Source organism: Chaetodon auriga, chromosome 7 (genome assembly GCF_051107435.1).
Source record: "Chaetodon auriga isolate fChaAug3 chromosome 7, fChaAug3.hap1, whole genome shotgun sequence".
Classification (NCBI taxonomy): Eukaryota; Metazoa; Chordata; class Actinopteri; order Chaetodontiformes; family Chaetodontidae; genus Chaetodon; species Chaetodon auriga.
In genome coordinates, this window is record NC_135080.1 from 18,952,702 (window position 1) to 18,972,050 (window position 19,349).

The 19,349-nt window shown below is 41.7% G+C and overlaps 1 protein-coding gene across 2 annotated transcripts in view; it reads right to left on the minus strand.

Annotated features, from left to right (window-relative positions):
- The window catches only part of LOC143323932 (galactosylgalactosylxylosylprotein 3-beta-glucuronosyltransferase 1), a 72,952-nt gene extending 54,101 nt beyond the window's left edge, over window positions 1-18,851 (minus strand). Inside the window, exon 1 of one of the 2 annotated variants that reach the window (XM_076736117.1) lies at window positions 18,467-18,851. The gene's annotated coding sequence lies outside the window, so the exon portion shown is untranslated. The remainder of the gene's footprint in view (window positions 1-18,466) is intronic. The other variant, XM_076736116.1, reaches the window with a different exon arrangement.
- Window positions 18,852-19,349: the final 498 nt, after the last annotated feature.

A 19,349-nucleotide genomic window follows, 5' to 3' on the forward strand; every position in this document is an offset into this window, starting at 1 on the left:
GTCTCACATCTTTGGGAAATTAACGCCTGTACTGTAAATGTAATTTGGATTAATGCCTCATAATCTATAGACAGCTTGGCAATCCCTTTATAAAAAAAAAAAAAATAGAGAAATTTTGGTGAGCTTGTTATTCTGAAACTTCTGAAAACAGAGGATTACCGTGGATGGCACTTCATTTTCAAGTTGAAATGCGTAAGCTTTCTCTTGGATTTCATGCATCTACAATTAGCTATAAACACTTAAACAAATTGCCTTTTTCCCAGAGGGAGAGAGATACTATCTTTCCTCTATCTCCTAAAATGGACAATGGAATGGACAGTGGAATGGGCCCAGGCATGACATTGAATTAACCTCTTAAATACCAGCAAAAGTTCATGTGGAGATAAGGTTACTATTCGAGCATGTTCCCTCCTCTCTCCCTCTGACCTATCTCTCGCTCTCTCCGTCTCTTTCTTCTCCATCCCTCTATTTCTCCCCACTTCAATTAACACTAATAGAGTCTGGGCATATTGCCTCTTGTGCGCTCATCCTGACAGCCCATCCCCTGCTTCACCTCAGTCTTCCTAACACCAGACTGTGTTGCAATTACAGTACGGCTCAGTGGTGTCAGGGGTGCCTGTGTCAAGGTGAGACCATGTGAGAAAACACCTGCGTGTTCACAATGACCTCCAGCCAGTCGCGGTGCGAGCGGGGCTCTGACACAGCTGACACTGTGACTTGAATCAGCCTCAGTGCCTTCAGGCAGATTGGAGGCCCATACAGAAGAGTTAAGGCTGCTGGTTTCGTTGGAAAGCTGGATGGACATGTAGGCTAGTGCCCTGGAGAGGAGCAAAAGGCTTAGGTTGTCTCAAGAAACACGGTCTTCCATCACAGAATGAAGACATCATGCATGGCTTCGCTTAACCTTCAGATGTTACCTTGAGCAAATAGATTTGAGTTCACGTTTCCTGTCATAATTCAGCTGTGAGAAAACCCAGTGTTCGCATCTCTGTAGGCTACGTGCTGTGTGTGCTAATCTGAGGAAAATGTTCTGTCTTTGGCTTTCTTCTTCCCTCACACCATCAGGGATTTTTGATAAAAGGGGCATCCTCCGCTGCCATGCTCGCACAGTATGTCTGGATTCAGTCTCTGCCAGCGGATTCAATATCAGTTTTCGAGGTTTATTAGTTTTTACTGTCTTAATTATGACATGGGTGCACATTCCACGACCTACTTCAGTTTTATCATTAGTTATTTTTTTTATCACTCTTATGTAGGCGTTAGTGACTTACTTGATCACACTAAATAGAAACACCCATAGGCTCAAATCTACGGTTCAGTGATTTCTAATTTTGAACAATATAGATTAACAAAAATATGCATATTTAACAGAAGAAATACAGAGGAAAAATAAATGCAATGTCATCTCGACAGGGTTTCATTGACGCAAGGGTCACACACATAAGTCCATAAATACAGAAACAGAACTGAAAGCCTGTTTGTCTCAGACATACAACAAAGCGTTTTCCTCATATTTTAAGCTGTAAACACACACTGGAGATATGTGACATTATGGAGACAGTCTTAACCTTTCCTTTGTGGATTTTTACCTCGACCGCAATCTTGCTGGAAAATTTTCTGTTGGTTGGATCCCGGGGAGGTCTCAAACATACTAATTTATCTCTGCCTGTTGCCAATAAGGAACAGTGTGAATAGGATTTTATTGATTGGGTGCTCAACAAAGCAGAATTCTTTGTTGCTTGTCTCCAGCGATGACAGGGTGTCTCTAACTGTTGGACTAACTTAATGATCGATTTGTATTTCAGTGTCTGGCACTTCTTTCTTCTGTTCTTGCTTAAGATATTGGACCATTTTACATCACGCCCACCTGCTGCTACAAAATCGGTTTATGCAAAGCTACTTTGGGCACAGTGCACTTATCAGATTGGTGTGGAGCTTAACACCAGCCACACTTTAAAGGATAGCCTTTCCTCTTTATTTAAATGGCTTAAACCTTCTTGGATTTAGCCCTTTGGCTGATGTAGTGTGCCATTATTGCCGGGTGTAGCCTCACTAACCTCTCATTATACAGCATTCAGGGTAAACCAAAGCACAGGACTCAACCACAATGTTAGCATTGCTTCATTTAAGCAGCTGCAACCTCGAGTCTCATACATTGTTCCTCAAAATTGGCCACAGACTGTTGCATATGGATAATTTACTTGTTTCAGCATTAGCACATAGACTGCTGATGGTAAATGTTTTTGGACCGAGGAAGCGTCTTTAGCAGCCTGCATCAGATAATCCTATTCAGGCATGTGACAGAAGAGATTGACAGTGATATATTTCAAAAACATGTTTGCTTGATGACGCAAAAATTCTGAAAATGTTTTCTCGTTTCTCTTCTATAATCTTCTTTTGCCTGTGTGGTTTGGCTTTACTTAATCATGGCTCTTATTACTCATTACATTGTTCTTCTATTGTTTTTCTACGGTTGCATTGACCCGCTGACCCGGAAACAAAACAAAACAAAACAAAACAAAACAAAACAAAACAAAACAAAACAAAACAAAACAAATAATACTCAAATTAAAAAGATGCAATAAATAAAACTAGTGAATCTGCAAATACCTTATTTTTTTTTACTAACATACATCCTACATTCTAGTTTGAAGAAGTCAAGATGGGTGAAAATTGATGAAGTGATCAAGCGATGGATTGTGGAAGTGTCCTGACTGACAGAAAGTGAGTATGACGGCTCATTTTCAACATGGAAGCTATCCTCTGAAATACACATACACTGAAGTGAAAGTTGATAAGATTTTGAAGGTGGAACTTCTCAATTGAGGCTTACGTTTCCAAAGAACTGAGGAAGAAATGTGGTGTGAGAAAAGCGCTCACACTTCGTGACGTCATTCTCCCAAAGATTAAGGTTTCTAAATCTGTCTCTGGAAAGAGACGGGAATTTGACTTTGGAATCAGCTGTGGGACTGTTTTTCAACCTATTTGGTTTGGTGCAGCAAAACTGATGCCACATTGTTATCTCTCTCCACTGAGGTGAGGATTTAGTGAGCAGGTGATGGAACAGGCCATTCAGCCAGATGCAGTGGCCACAAACTGCAATTTATCCCAGAGTTTAAAAGGATGGGAACAGGCTCAAATTCAAAACCTACAGCAGAACTGAAATCTGAATTCTCCTCACTTTCTGTGTAAGAAAATATATAAAAGAAATTGTGCATATTTTTTCAGAAGGTTCTCAAACTATTTCTTGCCATGTCTGTGCCTTCAGGCCTCTGGGTGAGCATTTCCCATGGCAGCAGCTGACTGACGTCTTATTCCAGTGTTGCTAGCTGCTACGTAGTGGAGCATCTTTCGCCATCCTCCACACGGAAAGAGGAAACTGCTACAGTACCTTGCTAATACTAGCCCTGATTCCTAATAGCTTGCTAACCCCCGCTGGCTAACTGTGTGGCTGATATCACAAACACTTTTAGTTCCTGCCCACACAAATCAAAGTGTTATTGGTGCACTAACCAATCAAATTACCAATAGTCTAATGCCACTGATGCTGCCAATCAGAATGAAGTTTGACAAAATATCTATGTCAGGATATATGTGAATAGTAGCTAGCAGCTGTTATCTTTTCCTTTTCTGGGATTTAGCCATTTTATTGCCAGGGCTCACTTCCCCATGTGCAACATTATTCTGCAGCCCAAGTCGATTGTACATCAAGCCAAAGCATTATTCCTCCTATACCAGAATGATAGCGCTGTGAAGATCGGTCTAGCTCTGATCAGACTGATGAATATGTATCCTGGCTGTCTAATATGTGTCATCCTCACTAACGGGTCATCATGATGATGAAGGCCAAGGGAATATGTGCCGCTGACGTCGAAATACTGAAAAATTACAACAAACTCGAAATTAATTCTTCCTTGAGCCTTTGGCAAAGCGATAAAAGGAATGACACAATATAGAGAGATTATTTAAAGATCCACTGTAAAATAGACGAAAAATGGAAATTGTCATAGTTCTAGTGCCCCATGCTCTACAACCACAGGCTATGTGGTAACAGCATCCTAGGCAGTCACAAATTTCACACAACCTGTTCATCACACAGATATATCAGGGAGTGTGACCCTCACAGACACACACACACACACACACACTCTGCTATGAAAGGCTCACACACACAAAGGCACACCGGGAAGCCTGATGCAGAGCGGGTGTCTCACTGATTGCAAACAATGTGAGACATCTCAAGGCTGCTATCCGGCTTCTCTCAGCATGGTAAATATTGTAATGTTGTGCTTTCTCTCTTTATTCCTCGCTGCCTTTTCCACACAGTGTTTGGCGTTCTCACACTCTCTCACCCAACATTTAAACAGAGGTCTAAGGTTCATCTAAACTCTGTCTTTACCTAAGCTGGCCTCTGACAGCTGCTAATTATACAAGAGTAGCAGCAGGCAGCTCTGGCAGCAGCCTTTTAAACTTGAGAAAATCTCATTTACGGTGCTGCATGTGTCGTAGATTAAAGGAACGGTCCACTCAAAAAAGTATATCTGAACCGTACAAATTGATTGAACACCTTGTAATGAAAGTCACAATATGTAGAAATACACTCCCTGTCCCGCACACTCATCAATCATCTTTTGTAACACTATACAGAAACATTTCAGCACGGCATGGGAATAAAACATGAGCCACACACCCCAAAATCCATATCCATTATCGTGGCATGCGTGCTTTTCATTTGCAGTATGGCGTGGCTGGAGCCATATTGATTTTTCATCCCTTTTCTCGGCTTTGTACGTGCAGTAAAAGCTTGTTTTCCCTCTTTGTATTTGAATTCAACATGTCAGAAAGCACATTTGGACAGTACCTATCAATTATCAGTGATTATCACCAAATTTGTTAGTGCAGTGAACTCAGTGTTCCTGCAGTGAACCATGTAATCAACAAGTTTGTTTTATTTGGACATAATTGTCATTTAAGGCTGTGATTGTCTTGTGGTTGTTTTTTTACCTCACCACTGACATCATAATAGTCCTTCTGACTGAAAAATGAGTATTATTCCTATGTTTATTTCATGTTCATATGGAAGAAATTGTGTTTTCCTCACTCACTCCTCGCTTATACAGTCACTTATAAAGTCACTCGTTTCAAATTAAATGATGTTAGTAGTAAATGATTATCCTATTAACTGTGTCACTATCACGAAATTACCAACTCACTATTTGGGTTTTTGCATTAGCAAATGAATAACTTGGAGAAGTGCTGTGGGACTGATTAGAGATTCTATTACAGATGTTAATATCCTGACTTCATGTGTTCACTGTTTTAAATTTAGGGCTGCAAGAAATGAAAGACTGCACGGGCAAATTGTTGTAGTGTGTTTCCGATTTAACTATTTTACATATTTAACTTTGATTAAGCCTCATTTACAGTTGGATTTTTTTCTCCCAAGTTAATCTTACAAATGGTGTAAAAAGCATATAAAAATAGTAAGCCTAATAGGCACATGCGCTCATGCAGACACACACACAGTCACGCACACTAAATCCTTTGCAGCAAAAAGAAATGTCACCCTCATAGGGCAAATCTGGAATCACATGAAAAAGAGGCCAGCCTGTCTCTGTGATGCGCTCGTCTGTGGAGGAATGGCGACGACCCCGCCACTCCCCTGTTGCTTTCCTGCCCAAAGGCTGATGATCAAACACTACAGCAAATTAATTTGTGTGCCATTGGATACTGATCCTGTGCAAAAAAACAAACAGTCGATGCAGCCAGATACTCCCCAGTCTCCCCCTTCCCTCTTCCATGACAGATGACTCGCCCCCTCGTGGCTTTTGGTGTGCAGAGAAGACTTCAGTCACACAATCATGAAGCAATCAATTAAACACACCTCCTCTGAATGTCCTTCCAGGAGCCCCTGCTGTCATGCTTATAAAAGAGCATCAGAAGGCTTCAAATTCAGAGAGGTGAATCCTGGTTCAAAAAATGTCAGTACGGGTAAAAATGAGGCCACAACGTGATCAAAATGCAACTCTTTTGTGTATGTATTCTTTTGTTAAAGTGTGAGAAGGTGCTTTCTTGATTATTAGTTGCTTTGGAAACGGTAAGTGACAAGAGCAAGACGAACCTAACACATGAGAACACAAATACTGCAAAGACCCTGAGCACAAAATTCTTACTCAAATGGTACTCTAATGAACCAGCAAAACAGTAATCGTAAAAAGTCAGGTGATGAGGAGAAGGCCAGGTATTCACTAGGCCCTGTGATTCCTCTGCCCTCCATTAACTCCCAGTTACTGCTCAGACATGCTCAACGTCACACATGATGTCCAGCTCTGCTTATCCTCTTAGAGCCATCTTGGTGAAGCATGAAGGTTTTAATTGGTTAACCACTGCACTTGGAATATCAGTGAGTTTGTCATTAACCAATTAGTCAGGGACCGTGGCAGCTTCAGCAGATCATCCCTAAATTGGGCTGACGGTCATCCCTGTGTGTACTGTAATTTGCTTTGTCACTAACTACAGTTGAAGGTGTTTTCCCATGTCCGTCTTCACTTTCAAACTTTCAGTTTATGTTGTGACAGTGCTGTGGTTAAGGCCTGGTTGGGCTTAGGCACATAAATCACTTGGTTAGGGTTAGGAAGAGAGCATCTTAAAATGTCCAGTTTAGCCTCCACGAACAGCTGGAAAACATCCCAACATCTCTCATTAAAAACACCTGGTTTTGTGACTACAAACACGGCTGGAAAATGTCCCGCCCTCTTGTTAAAATGCATGTTTTTTTTAGCCACAAAGAAGGCTGAAACAGTAGTCTGCTGCTTGGCTGTCGTCTCATCTAGCTGTCATGCCATCACCGTCCCCACCTCCTGCTCCTGATGAGAAAAACGCACACACACGTACTAGTAACGTCAAACTCTGATACTTATTATAGAAACATCAATGTGATACATATGACACATACGAATTTAACCACCCATGGTTTGCAGGAGCTTACAATGTCAACATTTTATTCTATCGACTGGGCTGGGTGTTAATTCAAGGCTGCCTGCTACACAGCCCCTGTATTGTTTGTCTTTGACTAGAGAAAGGTTTTCTTAGCAATGACTGTTAAGCAGTAAGTACCCAACTTGTCAGATCCCATCGCTAGCATTTGATTTGAGCATCATTGATCCTGATTGCAGTGGTGGGCGAAGCAGCTCCATGCAACGGAAAAGGACACAGCTTTGTTCTCAGCCAAAAGCGCAGCTTGGTCTCTTTCACTGGGTCTTTGAATATGAGCGTGTCAATACAGCCATTGCACACGGCTGCATATGCCCCTCTGGCATGATTCCTCCCCGACTAAATCGATTCAGGCTCTGTTTATCTCATTAGCTTGTAGCGTGTAATCAATCACACAAGGGCATTTGTTTCGGGCCTCCAACCCACTGAGTATTATAACTCAACTCCCATCCTCAGTTTGAGCATTGTTCTGTCTACAGTTATCTTTAGCGATGACTGCTACACTGAGCTGAATGTAACTGAGCACAGCCTCTTGGCATTCGTTCAAATGATCCTGTCTCATTAATGCTAAGTGATGTGGTGTCCATGCAGGCGAAGGACAAAAGACACATGTGCACGAAGCATGTGCGCATGCACACACACACACACACACACACACACACACACACACACACTCATGATTACAAAGAATTCTGAAATCCTCTCACTTCAAGTCTCAGAAGAGCAATTAACTAGGTGCCCATTTTGCTTGTGTTTGCACTACCACAGTGATGCTCTTTTATTGTTTTCAATAAATCCCAAGCTAGATCAGTTTCCCTACATTTTATAAGCTAATACTGCACCAAAGTGAAAGCAAAAAGAAGAAGTATTTGTGGAGTAAAAACAGGAGAGGGAATCGCTGTGGTTCAAGCTACGGTCGAACCTTCTTGTTCCAAACTTGACTGAAAGTCGTTGTAACACGAGTCATATCAGGATATGAGCGCACTGGACACCATCAGACTGTGTCTGGCTGCAGCAGGGACTTCGCCTCAGGCCAAACAGCAAATGCTGCCTTTGCCAAATTCATTGAGCCACTTTGATCACTATACCACTTTTGACAAACCACCCCATCACATACATGCATCACCAGGCAGCACAAACAATTATTAGCTTAGCTTACACTGTCTGAAAAAAGATGGCATTTAATGGAACAACCACTTTATCTACACAGCAGCAGCAGGAATTTGCAAGTATCTCAGCTATACTTTTGCTCCGTTCCCGCTGCACTTGATAAAGACGAAGCAGATACAAACAAGACTTTTACTTGAGTCTCTCATGAGAACACAATGACTACAACACTGATTCATTGTCACTGAACTCCTCTCAGAATGTACTAGAGTTTGGAGAGGAGTCAAAATATCCAGTCCCTCAGTGCAAAGCTCTGTTGATCTATTAAAATCAAAACTAGACAAAGCCATTTATAGCCACCTGTGTAACAGAGAAATGACTCCCCTTGAGTCACTCAGTGACAAAAGCTGATAGTTTGATCTGAAAATGCTGCAGTCCTCCAAGTATCTTCAACCTGCTCAGTGGCTGCAGAGATATTGTGTGGGACTCTACAGCTGGGTGAGTGGATAATCCAAGAAATGAATGCACAAACCAAGAAAAAAAAAAAAAAAAAAAAAATGAAGAGAGCAGGTTCAGTCCACAGTCCTGACAAAGAGTCCATTGTTGGTAGAAAACATCTTGCTAGTTTTATATAACTACTGAATTACAACACAACTACTGTTTTCTTGAGCTCTTATTAGAGCAAATGGTGACCTTTTAGCTCAAACATTAATGTCCTACAGGTCTGTATTTTTCAGCTTTTATCAGTTTATGTATTTATACCATGAAAGTTAAACATTTTATGCATCTGTGTCCAGCCCCATTTTAATGGTCATTCAAAAGCAGCATGACAGTGCTTCAAGAGGGGAGGCCAAACTCCAACTATGCATTGGGCATTTCCTTAATATGAACATGAAGGGCGTCTTGTGAGGGGTCACTAAACCCCAGTTGATTCAAACTACAGATTACACTCTATGAATGCACAAATCAATGCTCAACTTCTGCTCTAATAATTCCCACATATTCTCAGAGTCATTATATTCAGAGCCAGCATATCTGTAGTCAGATGCTATGGACAGGCTCAGTAGATGTTGCTGGAGGGGCATCGTGCTGCAGCCCTCAGGACTGCATATGTAAACTGCATATCAAACCTGCTGGTGAGCATTAGGCCTAGAGGAATGAGGGTGGGCGCCTGTCAGTGTTTCCGCATGTTGTGCAATCAAAATGTGCATATCAATAAAGCTTAAAAAAAAATCACCACTTTATTCAGAGCTCACCAACCTTCTTTGGTCCACTGACACATCACTAATAAAATGATTATGAAAATGATTATGAGCATGAACAGTTTAAGCTCTTTACTTTGTATCTGTGTTTTACAGTTTGTTCACAGTAATTAATTCTTATAGCCAAGAAGCTCAGCAAATTAATGCTGGTGCAATGCAGGTCAGACTTGCTGCTCATTGCTCATATAAGACTATTAATTAAAGTCCAGAGCAGAAAGGCAATAAACGGGCAGATGCTCCGACAGATCACCTTGTTCTTTAAAACTTTTGACATTAAATCAATTTTGGAAATTAGTTTAATTTCTGGCAGCCACACACAACAAACTGCATCAAAGTGGCACCCCCTCCTCAGGTGTTGAGGGATTAAGAGGGTCTGCCAGAGAAAATATTTCATGTAAATAAACATCCAAGATATTTGGAATACACTGGACTGGTTTAAACACACATTTTTAATGGTATATTACCAACAGCTTTTCGGCTGTAATGAGGGGAATTAGGAAACGTTGCCTTTATGAACAGTGTGCCAGAGGGATTCAGAGATGCAACGCTGTGAGTGAGATGTAAGTGGCACTTACTGCACATGAAATGACGTGCAAGCAACGACAAGAACAATAGGAGCAGGCTAGCAAAGGCCGGTCATCTCACACTCAGCACGGAACATTGCACCGTTTGGCAGCTCTGAACTGCTGAAGGATGTCGAGGCTTCTTTTGCACATTGACTTCTTCTACCTCTCACTCCTGTCAGTCACACACCTTAAAATGTTTAGACCTCCGCATAATTAATCTGGCCTTGACAGCAGCTGGATGTTTGGAAATCTTAACAAAAATAATTGAACAGTGAAGTGGAATGAAACTGAATTCCTCTCCCTGGACTGACACATTTCCTTGCAGTTTTGCTCTTACTTGAGCTTTTTTTTTCTGCTGTGTTGGTATTGTTGCTCTGGAAATTAAAAAAAAAAATGTTTATTAATATTTAATGTAGAATAATTCCCTGCTGCAAATGACTGCTTATCCATCTCACTCAGTCAAAACAGTCACAACTGCTGCCTACATTACCTCTTGTAACTCTGAATAGGGAAACCAGACAGCCCTCTCTGTGCCAATCCTATTTCATACTGTGTAACAAGGATGATTGCACCATGGCAGAAAATGAGTTCAGCACATTCAGCATGGAGGCATGAAAAAAAAACTGTCATGGGTTTAATAGTGTTTTTTGTGAGGTAGATTAGCAAATCAGATTGGTCTCAGATCTAGAAAATCATTTAGAAAATGGAAGCCATAATGCACTAACCCCAGCATTTCTTCTTCTTTTGCACTCCTCAGCTGTTTGCAGAGGTCCAGAGCAGCAGCTTGCACAACACTGCTGGACTGTGATGCAGGGCCGGAAGGTGTGTGGTTGGACTTGGATCTGTCACTCTCTCGTAAAACTAATTTACATCTCATGAGTACCCTTATCAAGGCACTTGATCAGTTTATTAGATCTAGAAGTCAATGCAGTGCATGGAAAAGAATGCAGCCGGAAAAGCTAAATTCTAATTAGTTTGCCACACCCATGTTTGCTTGCGCCTCCAGTTTGCACTAGATATTATGTTAACACACGATTTCATTCATCAGATGCATATTATATTAAATGCAGTGAGAGAAGCACTCTCTCCAGCTTCCTCCCAATGTGAAATGGGATGTCAAGGATATGCCATTATCTATATATTATCATATACACATACCCATTACATCTCTTGCTCCTCTGACACTTTACTAGGCTTGGAGCGATCAACATCTGACCTTTCGAGAGAAATATGACGGATCCCATTGTGAACCAACATAAAAATAAGAATTAATTATCTAAGCATTCCCATCCAGTCAAGAAAAATCAGTTATGTCTGACTGACAAAAAGATCCCATTTCAACAGAAATGAGATTGAGTGTATTGATGAATTCTTTTGCCTTGGTAGCATCATTAGTACTGACAATGGATTCCCAATACACATCAGGCCAAATAGTGAGCAAGGCGTCTTTTTGCATCGCATTGCATTGAATTGAAAACAAAGATGAAGCTCTACAGCAGTGGCAAGTCTGCATCACTCTGTAAAAAGAAAGGAAGGGTAAACAAAGGTGAAATATTGAAAGTTGACAGCTTCAGAAAAAGAAAAAATGTGCACTAATGCTCCATCTTTTTGAACATGAAAAATCACACAAGCCAACACACCATGATGGAGGATCGAGTCATCCTACACTAGATGAGAAGCTGAGTATGACCACAGATGCTTTTCCTAACACCTTATTTTGCATTACAGGGAGAAGCAGGATGATACAACAATATTCACCCTCATGCTGCAGCGCATAATGAATCAAATGCCTGGTGATCAAAATTCTTGAATCAAGTAGAATTACATTAGAAAGACTAGAGTCATCTTGGTTTGTCTTGGTTGTTAAAAAAAAATAAGGGTTCAAAAAGCTGTAAACAAACTCTGTGGAAAAGGAACAAGGTTGACTACTGGATAAAGTAAGAAACAAATATTCTTAAAATAATCCTAAAATAATCCTTTCTTGATCGCCTACAGGGGCAATTTGGGAATCTCAACATATCCAATGTCTCTCTACTGTCTGCTTAAGTTCTTTTACTAATCCATGTTGTCAGTATCAGTATTTGGTTTACTGGGTGCTGGAGAGATGTTAATTTAGAAATGCCACTCATTTGTGTTTACTGTTTATGTGTATTACCTTCTCTCATGTTCATTGCTCTTTAGGATGTGATCTCTTGATTCAGATGTTTCTGCTGTAATTTGGCGGTTTTCTACCTATTGCAGGTGGGATTTCGTCCAGTCATCGATTCATTTCTCAGGTTTCACAGTCAGTACATGGACTTCAACTGCTGTTGCAGCTGGGCGTTGTTTATAAGACAGTACAATGAGCAACACTGGGTAATGGTGATGTCTTTTGTGTTCCAGAGTTTACTGAAATAATCTCCCTGCATGTCCGTCCCTCTAGATGGACAGACTCATAGTTCTAGTTAAAGCTGAGGGATTTACGACAAAGCCTCTGGGATTTTCTCAAGAGGGTAATTGAGAGAGCTTGTTTGTGCCTCAATACCGGGACTTTTAGTTGTGCCGTGTGTTTGCCATCGCCATTGCCTAATCTGTGAGTAATTACAGCAGCGATCCCTAGAAGGAACTGGATGTTTATCACACTGGCAAAAGAGTAAAAGCTCGTGTGGGAGACTCAGCTGTGAATAGACTCTACTTTGGTGAGTACATCAATAAAGAATTTCAGAATAACATGTTTGGAAACTTTTGTGCACGTTTTCTCTGCTCCTGATTACAGCCCGAACAAATGACCGTCCATGATAGTGCTAAGAATTATTAGGTCACACTTGATTTTTGATTGTCAGCTTAGATTCATGACATCATATGTGCATTAAGCATACTGCATCACCCTGTTTAACTAAGACAGACCTCACCCACCGCTGTGTTCACCGGCACTGTCAGGTCACATCATCATCATTGTGCGGACAGGCTGATGAGAAGGGACGACCTCGTTGATAATGTGGAATGATCATCTCAGCCCTCTGACCTCAGCCACCTACCGCACAACACATAGAAGCCTTCACTCCAGCCTCACACTTCATGCCACTCCTCCTCCCACCAGGCTGAATGCTCCGCTGTAGACTCAAGCTGCCATCTCCACCACGCTGATTATAGATTAAGCTCATTTTGCCATGAAGGACGGAGTGGAGCCCTTCCTATTCACCCTCTTATGTAATTGCAACAGTCAAAGAAAATAAATCAGAAGATCGGAGGGAGAAAAGAAGTGTTTTCCACTGTATTCTTCTATTATTCTTCACCGCGTGTGGCAGAATATGGTTTGACAGTGGGTTTGTGCCTGTAGATATTGTAGACTGTGTGCCTCTGTGTGTGTGTTTGTGTTTATGTGTTAGAGAGACCAGGGAAAATATTCCTACCAGTGCCTGCGTGTCTGTATATACAGTGCGTTATGTGACTGCACATACTATACGCCTCCAGTCGCATCTCTGCTCCGTCTCCTAATCTCCAGCAGGCCTGATGAATGTGAACACAACTGATACCACACTGCCAGCTGTCCCTAATACCTTCTTTTTTCTAGCACAGCGGTACTGCCCCAGGGACCACGGGCAACCACAAATACACATAATGAGATTATACCAAAAAAATTCATTAAGAAAACGGGGAAACTTATTTGAATCGTGCAGCATTACTGATTGAAGCAGTAAACAGCATTACAAGCCTCAGCAGCAAATCCCTCTGAAACAGAAATGATGCTGTTCATTTTATTGGAACTCACACCAACTTGTTCCGCAGATGCAAAAGTTATGAGCAAAAACCATCATTTGCTGTCATGTTAGGTTTCTGATCGCAATAAAATTCCTCCTCAAGAACTGAAATAAGAAAAACTAGAATCCGCTCTCTTAGTTTGTGAATAATAAACATATTAGCTTTCATTTGACAATGATGATATAAAAAGGAATTTATTTATAGCCAAAAGAAGCATGACAGCATCAGGATAAAAAAACACAGCAATGAAACCCAAGGGTCTCTAGTCTGCACATGAGCAAGAATGAAATGCTGGAGAGTATAGGCTGTCGTTTTAAACCTGCTTTTCCACTGAATTCATTTGCTTCTCATGAGCGTCTCCTTCAGTTTGAGAATGATTATGAAGGCTACATTGGTCAGTGTCACAAGACGCTGACAGCCCCTCATGTTATCAAATTCAAAAATATTTTGCAGAAAAGAAATAGGGATAACCAAAAAAGCTCAAACTTCAGTGTACAAGTCCCTTCAGAAATACTGCATAATATGGGGAGAAAAAGGCAAACAGAAATTGTATTAAAATCCAGTTTTCATCACACTTCGACTCAACTTGTATTGCTTCGCTACTCACAGGATCTCATCTCATCCTCCTCTTATAATCCTCGGTTTTCAAACCCGATTTCCCATTTAAGTGACTGCTGATGTCCTACACAGTGATTATATTTGGCAACCTTTGCTGAAATTGCTGAAACAAGTCAGGATGAATTCAACGGCAACGGCAGTCTGGAGGAATTGAACATCTAATTATTCTGTGCTGCTGGTCACTTCAAGCTGCTCTGATGTACCTCGGGCAAACAACTGCTGTCCCTGGAGGGAGAAAAGCTGCTGGAGAGTAGGCAGAGAGCCTCTGCCAGCACGAGTCTGTGGAGCACAGTTTATTCTAATTCCTCTGCAGGACATTAATGAGCCAGGATAGTGGCTGTCTTAATGGGCAGCCAGACAGATTTTAAGTGCCCCATGGAGTGTAATCCACAGAGGTACGACAGCACTGCTGCAAGGCCCAGTGACTTATGTTATTGCTAAAACACAAACACCATAGTTACAAGCAACCATTACTAGCTCTTGCCATCCTCTAATTCTGATTCTTACCATATCAACAAGATCAAATAACACGTGAAAAGTGGTAGCAGTTTAGCATTTTGCAGGCAGAGGTAGAGGATAACTATCAACTTCACACATTCATAGTGCCAATTATCTTTGCTTTTTCCTTTGCAAAACACATTTCCTCCTTACTTCATATTATTGAAAGCATTCTCTTAAGTTGCTCTTCTTATAAGAGGTCCTTTTACTATAAACTGCACGTTCTGCATATTGATGCAGTGGAAAATGCAACAACGTTTGGAGTGCAGGAAGGCATAAATTCCATCACACACAACTAAATCCTGTTTAAAAAATAAATTGTGGTATATTACGGTAAAAATGGGGAAAACTGAAATGATGAGTATTACTGTTATTGTTCATTTATTAACTTGTATTAATCAATTTGAATGCAATATCCTGACCCTGGGTCAGATAATCTGCACTTGACCATGCATGAGTAATAATCACTGAATGCTGAGAATAATATTTATCAAGCGACAAAAATGCTAATTCCAAACAGGTATTTTTTGTATGTCTGTAGCAGGCAGTGTGTAACACATGCAAACTTAAGTATAAAACAATTACTGTCATACAACCTAAACTTGCCTTCTGTCAACATGCAACTCTTAGATCCAGACTGTAGATGCAGGAGACTGTGGAATTATCAGTGTGGCCTTAAAAGAAATCAGGCTGTGTCATTGCTTTGGGGACTGGGAACCCGTCACAGTGGTTAGTATTCATAATCACGAAGATTTACCAGGGAAAATGTTCCCACCAGTAAACACTGCACTTGATTTCCCTGCATAGACTGCGACTGAATACCCATAATGGCTTTGACTTTTTGATATACATTTTGATTGCAAGACCAGAAAGCTGTTGCTTCGTTTCAGTGTGATTTTTCAATACCTGTATTTTCAGCGGCAAGCTACGAGATAACTATGTATGTGAGTTCACGAACTACTCCAGGCATATCGTTGTATATACATATCTACACTTACTACTGTGGTTTGTTCATATAAATATATACTATTTATATGTATATAGTGTAAAGGCGATGCTTTATTCTCACGTCTGCTGCTTCGCCCCTCTGTTGCCTAAGGCTGGACCGCTCCATGGATGAATCTGCAGAGAGGCTCAGTTACCTTCAAAGAAAAACCTACAGCACGCATTACACAGACTTCAAACATAAATGAATCTTGCCCAGTCGAGTGGGGTTCAAAAATCTGTATCTCTGAGCTCTTGGTGTAGGTTGACATGCTTTACAGGCACCCACACGCTGCCCTCTGTTTCGCAGCCTTGTCAATAGCTTTCAAAACACTTGTGCAAAGTCTAATCCCTCCATCCTGTCGGGCTTCAAACACATTATTACACTGTGCTATCCCCATATTCCTGGAGTGTATAACGTGTGTTATGAAGACATTTATTGTATATTGTTCCCTATTTCATATTCTAAAGGAGGCTTACTGTCACTAATAGTGTTTCTAAATATGAATACATTCTTTATTAAGACTTAATAATATGTCGTTATTATACATTTCAATAATAAGTCATATTTTTGTGTGGAAATGCCAGTGTGTGGCGATGTAGCTGGCTGTGTCGTTGTGTTTCTGATGCTTCACATTTCAATGTTTATCGCAAAGTGAAAAGTTTCATTAAAATTGTTCCACTTCACACACTCCAGTCACAATGTTCTTTAATCTTCCTCCAGAAAGTAGAGAGTTAGATAATTGATTGAAGCACTAAATGCTCTAATAGCTCTATAAAACAGCAAGATTTGTTAGGTAAGCATATAAACTAATCAGAAGTGTGGATTCACAACCTGGTAAACCAAAAGTTATTTCATTTAGGAATTATAACGGTTACAGCCCATTAGTAAACATTCATGAATTTCTATGTTATACTGTAAGTATGCCTTGTATAAAGTGGTGCCAATATATTTATACTGCTCTGTTTTATTCAACTCTGTTCCATGATGTAACTGAGCTACAGTGGTAGTCGCAGCCACATCATGCATGTGTATTTCCGTCCCTCAGCAGTCTGTGCATTGTACGGTCAAGGCGAAGGGGCAACCATGAACACACAGTGAAATGACAAGCTTCCATAAATGAGATCTGGATGCTATTTGCTGACATTGCCAGACTGAGCAGAAACTAAATATATACACGGTCAGAGAATGCAGCACTATAGAAGCACGCTCACACCCGTGTGAGAAACAGCTGGGGACACACGCGGCTTCATTGCATGTGAACGTACTGTATAGGCTGAGGAACGAGCACCAGGTGTTGCTGCCATCATGTATGCAGACTGTGGAACAGATGAGGAGTTTGGAAAGGGAGGAACGCAGATAGTTCATCCAGTTCTCTGTGGATGCATCTGTACCCTCTTATGTCTCAAATACACATACTCACAGCACTATCAGGCTAACTGGATATATCTAAAACATACCTATTAATCAGTATTTTCATTTCCCCCCCAAAAATGAGGGCAACAATACCTCCTCTGTCCTCTTCCATGAGAGAATATTTGCCCAATATGCCTTATGTCATATTGGGTGTCAGCGTGCTGTGACTGGACCAGTCAGAACTTCCAGGGAGAGTCAGGTTGATGCGTGTTGACACATGAGTAAGGACTTCGGACCGGAGCCCACACCTTTGGCACTGTAACTGCACTGTGCAAGATTTTCCAGTGAGACGACTGAATGCACTGAATCCTGCCGTTTTGATACAGCCAATGCACGTTTCACATTTCTGCTCACACCCAAATGATCATAAAAGCCAAAATGTGCCATCGATGTCTCATTAGTGGGTTGAAACAAAGAACTGCTGTTTCTCCTTTCCAGAGTTGCTGGTGCACCTGTGCCTCTCAAGAAAACAACCACTGCATCCTTTCAGCAAGAGCCAGGGTTTCCTAGGTAGGTGTCAGAAATGGGAACGTACAGCCCACTTAACTTCGACTCAAGCTTTCCTTTTCTAAACCCACTGCCCCCTTTTTTGTTCGCTACCGTGGACAAGTTGTTATTTTCTGTCTGGAAGGTTGTGTATGGCTCCCCAGGGTCACCGGAGATGGTCTATCAGACTTTGCTTTAGAAAACACACACTGCATTTTATTTCATCCCTCAACCAGCCCCCCCGCAGCCCTATTTTACGAGTCTTCATACATTTGATTTCTTTCACTGGATTTGTTGACACTGCACTACAGGAGGGGGGAAAAAACTCATATTTTATGAAAAAGTGAATTTGATATGCATTTATCAGCTGAACTCACTGAATCTAAATTTTAATTGGTCCTTGTGCGACAGCAGCTTCACTGGTCAGTTAAGAGGAAATCTCTCCAAGCCCCCTCTGCTATCTCAGCACCCGAATTCTAAGCATGAGGATTATCAGCAATTCTTTTCATCAGGCACACGGTCACCGACTCTTCTTTCTACACTGCCTCTCTGCAGCATGCAACATGCGTAGATCTCCCCTCACTTCCACCGCGCTGCTGTACACAGCGACCCAGGGATAAAGATGGCAATCTCCCCCACTGCTGCTCCAAACCTGATCAGCATGGAAATTGGTTCATCTTTGTCAAGCTTATGTGCATGCTTTCAAGTGCCTCTCAGATGTATATCTGACCCTGCCGACCAATCAGGCTCAGAGGAGAAACAGCAAGACAAAGTAGAATCATTATTTCTTTTACCTCATTCAGTGATTTCAGTTTGAGACTGCTATTCCCAGCGCATGCGGCAGAAGGACTCCCATTCATTCTAGAAATCCTGTTTTTGTCCCTGCTGTGTGTTGTCCCCTACTTCCTCTTCCTTGTCCCTTGTTGAAAGAGAGGCGGCATTCAAAGCATCCCTTTCTTTTATTCTGCCGTGCCAGCTGACACCCGCCTTCATGCCTTGGACTGATGGAGATTAAAAAAAAAAAAAAAGGAGGGGAATATAAAGCAAAGAGAGAAGCCCAGGCTCCCAGGATTTATTTGCCTCCCTCCTCTTCTCTCCTCTTCTTGCGCTCACATCAGCCGAAGCAGGCGCATGAGGGGAGACGTCAGAGTGGCAGCGATGTACGCGCTCTTCACCTCTGCTTTCTCTTGCTCTGCCTCCCTCCTTTTCTCCTCTCTACCTCTCCTTGTGTCACTCTGTGTCCCTCTCAGCTCGTCTCTCTGTCCGCGGCTCGCTGCTTCACACAGGAGCAGGCTGCTCTGTCGTGACGGGTGAGACGACTCTACGCGTGCAGAGACATCTGTGAATGTGCTTATGTTGGGGGACTAAAGTAGCCTCTTAGCTGAGATTGAGACCACCCTCCCCTCCTCCCTTCCAGAGATGGGCTTTCTAATGGCATGTACCATTAAAGCTCAGAGCAGGGTGGGCTGCAGCACTGAAAGGAGAGAGTGGGAGAGAGAGAAAAGGGAAGGGGGAGGTCCTCGGAGAGGGGGAGAGGGAGATGGAAAGAGAGAAAGGAGGGGGATGGAGAAGAGGTGTTAGAGAAGAAGATGTGATCAAAGACAGAGTCCGGTTTCATTGTGTAATAACTGTAGAGCCACTTAACTGTGCTTAAGTAAGTGACAAACTACAAGTTCT